Below are 8101 nucleotides of genomic sequence, written 5' to 3' on the forward strand. Positions count from 1 at the left end.
AAAAAATTAAATGGATCAACCATTTTGACCTAAACTTGATTTGAAAATTTCACGAGTTATCCAAACTTGATTTGAACAACATGTTCACTTAACTTCCTTTTTCTCTCTCTTTTCCTTTAGGCCTCTTATCTTGGAAGTATGGTGGACTTTCTATATTGGAGATTTCATAAAAATATAGAAAATTATATCCCAATCCTAAATTTCGTATATGTTCCTTGTAGTAATTTTTTGTGCAAAAAAAAAAATCATGAACAAAATAAAACTACGACACTTTCACACGTAAAATCTTTTGTTTTCACAAAATATTCATGATCACATGCTCATAATACTAATTGATAGCCTTGGTTATTTTTTATTTACTCTATGCTTAAATTATAAACTTATACATTAAACGGGTCAAATTGTGGTTGACATGATTTGAACCTATTTGCTTGCCAAATTATTCAGGTCTGACTTGATTTTGACCCGAACTTGTAAAGAGTAAATTCATATCTACTAATTTCATATCAGGATTTTGAATTGTGTTGAGAATTCCCACCCATTCTGAATAACCCAGAATTCCAAAATAGGGAAAAAATTACCAAGCAACTTGGTAAACTACACTAGTCTTTTTAGAAAGTTGTCAATGAATTACATCGTGAATGATAAATTTCCGTGTTTGCAGTATTCGAGTAGTTTTCAATACTACCGCATTTTATAAAGTTTGGATATACTACTAGGCAATTCTACCTACGCATTGTGCTGGTAGTAGAAAGATTTGTGCCCGCTCAACTTATGAGAAATGTATGTAATAATGTTAAACTTGTCATGTGGAGACTAATTTTACATCTTGTTGAATGAAAAGGAGGAAAAAAGAATCAGTATGGTTTAATAGAGTTGATTATATGAATTTTAGCAACTGCAATTGATTTCTATGTATGCAAGTTACAGTAAGAAAATGTATGTCCCAGTAAATAAAACTCTCAGAAGTCATACTCATATTCCTTAGGCACATTTTTCTTAATTTCTTCATGAGTCATTCCGTCACATACAAGTGCATTTATCTCATGAAGTGCACACCATTGTACTTACAACAAAGATGGAAAACATGAAAAAACTCTTTTTTAGTACAGTAATGGCTTTGAGGCGTGGTCTCACTTTCCTAAAGGTAATTGATACCCCCAGGATACAACAAAACCTTAATAAAACTCTCTCAAAAAAAGTATAAATATCTCAATTACGTATTAATTGAAATTTTATAAACTCTATTGAGACAACTATGAAGAGAAATGTCTATTAACTATGGAAACTAACACGTCTCTTTTCATAAGAGTCACAAATCTGATAAATTTCTCTTTTATGAAGAGATACAATGATAAACTTCTAAAGGTATTTGATAATGGCAATTGAGGCAAATTCTGGAGTGAAAGTTCATATCCAAGATCAAGAAGTCATCAAGTTGGATGGGTTTGATGGAACAAACTACACCAGATGGGTGGACAATATGGTGTTCCTTCTTACCAACATGAACATCTTCCATGTCCTGAGTCCTGATTTGCAACCAATTCCAAATCCAAAAGAAGATGAAACTCCAGAAATCAAGGCAAAGTTGGCAGAGGAAAAGACAAAACGTGATGCTGATGAATTGAAGTGTTGAGGATACATGCTCAACTCGCTTACCAACAGGCTCTATAATCTTTACAAGAACATGAAGACTTCGAAAGATATTTGGGCTGCTTTGGAAGTGAAGAACTGAAAGACTTTGAGGAAGTGCTTATGGGGAATCACAATGCTGCCAAAGTTGTTGGAAAAGGATCTGTGGAACTAAAGTTCACATCTGGGGAGAAATTAACTCTCTTGAATGCATTTCATGTCCCTGATCTTAAGAAAAATCTTGTGTCTGCTAATCTATTGTGTAAGAAGGGCTTCAAAGTGGTCCTAGAGTCTGATAATCTGTGTATTTGTAGGCAAGGGGTACACTTGCGATGGCATGTTTAAACTTAGTATCAATGAAATAAATAATTCCTTTGTTTATGTTGTGGAGTGTTCTTATTTATGTTATGCAAGATTCGGACATTTAAATTTTCGTTCAATAACTTATATGTCTACACATGATTATATTTTGAGTTACAAAGATTTTCATGATAAATGTGAAGTTTGTATAGCAGCAAAAATGACTAGAAAACCATTTCCTCAAGTTGAACGAAATAGTGAACTATTAGAAATTGTGCATTGTGACATATGTGAACTTAATGTTCTTTTAACTAGAGCTGGCAAAAGATATTTTATCACTTTCATGGATGATCATTTGCATTATACGTATGTGCATTTGATGAAAACCAAAAATGAAGCGTTTGATAAATTTAAGGAATAGAAAGCTGTTGTTGAAAATAAAAAAGGAAGAAGTATTAAGGTTCTTCGTAGCGATAGAGGAGGTGAATATTTTCCAGATTCTTTTTCTCTATTTTGTGAAGAAAATGGAATAATTCATCAACAAACTGCTCCTTATTCTCCTCAGCAAAATGGCTTGGCTAAAAGGAAAAATAGAACCTTAATTGATATGGTGAACTCTATGCTTCTGAATTCTAAGTTGTTATTGAATCTTTGGGGGGAAACCGTATATACCGCTTGCCACATTCAAAATAGAGTTCCATTAAGAAAATTTAAGGTCTCACCTAATGAATTGTGGAACAATGGCAGAAAACCCTATCTGAAATATTTGAGAGTGTGGGGGTATATTGCTATTTATAAAATTCCTGATCCTTACAGAAGCAAATTAGAACCTAGAGGAATTAAAAGTGTTTTTATTGGGTATGCTAAAAACTCAAAAGCATATGGATTACTAGATCTATAGTCTAATGTTATCATGGAATCTATACATGTTGAGTTTTTTGAGAACAAGTTCATCTCTGATTCTGTCATTGATGATCAAAGAAATGAAAGTCCAACAAAATTAAATCCTTCGATGACTTCTTTTAGCAATGGTGAAAAAAAGAAATTTGAGAATAACTCAAATGAAACTGGAAGAAGTCAAAGAATATGGAAAGAGAAATCTTTTGGTCCTGACTTTGTTTCAACTATATCCAATGTCTTTCTTGTTGAACGAGATAGAACTAAAGTATTGAATAAAATACCTCTAATACTAAATATAGAAGAAGACCCGAAAACATTTAGTGAAGCCATGACATCTAGAGATGTAGCTTTTGGAAAGAAGCTATAAATGATGAAACAGATTTTATATTGTCAAATAATACATGGTTCTTGATAGACTTATCTACTGGCTCAAAGTCAATAAAATGCAAGTGGGTATTTAGAAAGAAATACAATACAAATGGTTCTATCTAAGCTTTCAAGGCAAGATTAGTTGCAAGGGATTTACTCAAAAGGAAGGAGTTGATTATTTTGATACATATGCTCCTGTGGCACGAATAACTTCTATTAGGATGTTATCTGCTTTGGTTTCAATATATAAATTGCATGTTCATCAAATGGATGTTAAAACTGCATTTTTAAATAGTGACTTGAAAGAGGAAGTATATATGGAGCAACCTGAAGGATTTATACTTCGTAGAAATGAACATAAAGTATGTAAACTTGTCAAGTCATTGTACGGTTTGAAATAAGCTCCTAAGCAATGGCATGAACAGTTGGATAATGCAATCTTATCTAATGGATTCAAGCATAATGGTGCTAATAGATGCATGTATTCAAAATTCACAAAAGAATATGGAGTAATTGTTTGTCCTTACGTGGATGATATGCTTATATTTACTACAAAAATAGTGGGAATAAATGAGACCAAAAAGTATTTATCTTCAGTATTTAAGATGAAAGATCTTGATGCAATAGATATTATATTGGGGATAAAGGTTGCTAAACATGCAAAAGGATATTCCTTGAATCAATCTCACTATATAGACAAATTACTTAATAATTATAATCATCTTGGTATCAAGGAAACTAGTACTCCATATGACCCTAGTATGAAGTTGAATGGAAATTGTGATAAAATTGTTGCTCAATTAGAGTATGCAAGTGCTATAGGGAGTATTATGTATATCTCATATTGTACTAGGCCTGATATAACTTTTGCCATATACAGATTGTCAAGGTATACAAGTAAGTCTAGTTACTGTCACTGGAAAGCAATTGCCAGAGTACTTGGATATTTAAAAGAACGAAAGTCTTAAGCTTAGTTTTTTCTGATTATCCATGTGTACTTGAGGGCAATAGTGATGCAAGTTGGATAACTAGTACCGATGACAATAAGTCCGTATCAGGTTGGATCTTCACTCTTAGAGGTGGTGCTATTGGTTGGGTTTCAAAGAAGCAAACTTGCATTACACATTCAACTATGGAATCTGAATTTGTAGCTTTGGCTGCAGCAAGTAAGAATGGTGAATGGCTTAGAAACTTATTGTTGGATGTAGAGTAGTGGTCACAACCGATGCCATCTATTTCCTTGTATTGTGACTGTGAGGCAACTATGCCTAATGCTTATAGAATATACAATGGAAAATCTAGACATATCAGCCTTAGACATGAATATGTAAGAGACTTGATTTTAAATGGGGTGATCACCATAGTCTATGTGAAATCTGGGAACAATTTAGCTGATCCTCTTACAAAAGCTCTTCCTAGAAACTTAATACAAAGTACTTTGGCTAGAATGGGATTAAAAACCCTTGTTAAGCACCAACAATGGGAACCCAACTTCATCTTAGTAAAAACTAAGGCTTGAAGTTTAATGGGTAAAACAAGTTGTTGATATTGCTTATAAGCATTAGAACTTCCAATCTAAAATTCTTATAGTCTAGTGCTGACAGTTATGTTTAGAAAGGATGAATGTTAACTCTTAATGGAGCATATTAGTTTAAATGTCTTGAATAACTAGGATATTATAAGAAACTCCACCTATATGAATTTAGAAATGGTGCCGCTTTGGCGAGAGACTTGGGTAATCTCTTGTAAAAAATTCATGAACAAACAGGATTAGCACATGGCCATTAACATGGTAAGGCAGTTAAAATCTCTTGGAAATTAAGATAAGTGTAATGTGTGCTTTGTACTACACCAAGAGTTGGAGTTCAATCTTCGAACAGGGACAACTGCGCCAACCATCCCTCACATATCGCTGATGTGAAAATTTAGTCCCCGAGAACGAACATGATCAGTTTTAGTCCGCAACAAACAAAAAATGATCACCTTTGGTCCCTTTTCACTTTTCCGAGCAAATTTTGGCCGAAACTCACTGGGTCCACATGTCCACATGTCATGCCTAATTTTTAAAGGGTAAAAGTTGCAAATCATGTTGACCAATTTTGTGAGGGACTAGCTATGCAAAACTTTAGTTAAATATTAATCAAAAAACACAAAAACTAACCCGCCATTATTTGCAATTCATCACAACCCAAAATCTTAATACCTAGCAATTCAAACAGTATAGCAATGTCCTTAAATCTTAACAAATCTCACCATTGTGATCAAGGACATAAGTGATTTATCAAAATCAATCTCGGATGAAAAAAGCACGTATTGTACTAGTACTAGTATAAAGTCCTTGCCGTTCAAATTTATCCACCACTTTCTTAGATCATCAAAAACCCCTCCACAAAATTAGAGCTGTAAACGAACCGAATCGAACCGAGTATCTCATGTTTGAGCTCTGTTCGTTAAGCAGTTTGAACAACGTTCGTGTTCGTTCGTTAATTTTCGAACTCCAAACCTGTGTTCGTGTTCGGTTCGTTAAGTAAAATTTGTGTTCGAGTCGAGTTCGAGTTCGAGTTCGGCTCGTTTAACATAAACGAGCCGTTCGCGAACATGTTCGAAATGCTCGAATCCAAATTATTTTATGCCTTAAATATGCCATGCAAATTATTAATCATTCTAAAAAATAATTAAAGCACTAAGTGACTAAATTCTATTATTCATTAACTATATAACTAACATTAATATAAAAACAACAAATAAAACAAAGAAATTTGCCCTCCAAATATAAAAGTCCAGCCATAAAATTAACCCTAAATTTGTTAAATGATAATTATGTCTATGTTCGCGAACGTTCGTTAAAACTCGCGAACATGTTCGTGTTCGCGAACGTTTGTTTAGCATGTTCGCGAACGTTCGTTAAAAATCGTGAACATGCTCGTGTTCGCTCGATTATTAATCGAACAAAAAATTCGTTCGAACTCGGTTCGTTTAAAATTTCGAACGAGCCTTTCACGAACACGAACGAGCCGAAACGAACCGAGCTACCGAACAGCTCGGTTCGTTTAACAGCTCTACACAAAATGCCGTGCTCAGTGGCCAACAGCACTCCCTTGACACCACAACACGCATGCCACCAAAACGAAACATCCTCCCCCATTGCACTACACCAAATCCCAGGCAAATCCTTTGCAAATTCAACACCAAAACTGTACCCAAAATGTCAAATTCTGTTCCTCTATCACCTTCTTTGACCCCTACCCACTCCCCATTCCAAAAATGCCTCCTTGCCATTCCAAAACCCAAACATACTCCATTACATCAGAATTTTTCCCTAATTCATTTGCCCTAGAATGATAAGAAAACCCGGGACCTTCCAAATTTGTCTGACTACCATGGTTGTGGCCTTTGGATCGATTATAGTAACCCCCGACAACGTCTTCAACCCCCTGGACAGCTTCTGGAAGATTGTTCTCTGCAAGAAATGCATCAAGCAGGTAACTTTTGGCCAAATATGTATCTACTGTTTCCAAGACATCACAAATCCTTCTTCTAGCTAAATATTTCTCTACCGTGACCATGATTATTGTAACTTTTCAAAGTATTAACACATCTTTTCATCAATCCACAAATCCTTTGGTTGAAGATTAAAAAATACATACTATAATCTAGAATTCTGGTGTTGTCTTCTTCATTTATTAGGTCGGTTAGCCTTTCTCTTACAAGTCTTCAATCACCAATTTCCTTCAGATGAATTTCAATCAGTTGGGAGTTTGCAATTCGGGTTTATTTTGTGCTGAAATGAATTGCAAGTAATGTTGGGTTATTTTTTGTATTTTTTTTATGAATGTTTAACTAAAGCTTTGCACCTAGTCCCTCACATTTTTGGTCAACAGTGAGGTGGTTTGCCACTTTTGCCCTTTAAAATTTGGGCATGGCATGTGCACCTAGTGAATTCCAGCCAAATTTTGCTCGAAAAAGTGAAAAAAGACCAAATGTGATCATTTTTTGTTTGTTAGGGATTAAAACTAATCATTTTAGTTTTGAGGGACTAAATTTTCACATTAGCGATATGTGAGAGACGGTTGGTGCAATTCTCCCTCTTCGAACACTATCAATTTTATAGTCTTGTGCACTAGGGAATGGTTCAAGTCGAGAGATACCTTCTTTAAGCATAATACTTATCGTGTGAAAAGAAAATCCAATCTAGTGATAAACTAGTGGGGATTGTTAGTAGTTTTTCACTAATTTAGGTATTTAGAGATTTTACAATTATGGATTTTATTTATCTTAACAAGGCAGTTACTTAAAATCTATAAGTTGCTTCTATCATTGTATCTCTTCATAAAAGAGAAGTTTATCAGATTTGTGACTCTTATGAAAAGAGATATGTCAGTTTCCATAATTAACAGACGTTTCTCTTCATTGGTGTCTCAATAGAGTCTATAAATTCTCAATCAACACATAATTGAGATATGCTTTTCATATACTTTTTTTTTTAGAGAGTTTTATTAAGGTTTTGTTGTATCTTGGGGGTATCAAGTACCTTTAGGAATGTGAGATCACGCCTCAAAGCTATTACTGTACTAACAGTCTTAGTAGAAGGTAAAATATCATGATATACCAAACTCTTAGATGTCAACTTTTTCTTTGCAATATACTAGTCCATATCTGAGCCACAATAGAAAGAAATGAGATATTAATATTAATGTTACATTATCATCCCAACATTAAACTTTAGATCAACCTTTTTTCTATTGAGTTTCATGATATGAGCATGGAGTCTCAAAGTGTGGAGCTATTTTTTTGCTATTTCTTCACTAAAAGGGCTGCTCAAGTTGTTTGTGAAGAAGAAATAAGGACCGAAATTTCCACCATTTACGTCGTTAGTTTAGTCTTTAATTTGGGTCAATTA

This window comes from Coffea eugenioides, chromosome 8, assembly GCF_003713205.1.
Source record: "Coffea eugenioides isolate CCC68of chromosome 8, Ceug_1.0, whole genome shotgun sequence".
NCBI lineage: Eukaryota > Viridiplantae > Streptophyta > Magnoliopsida > Gentianales > Rubiaceae > Coffea > Coffea eugenioides.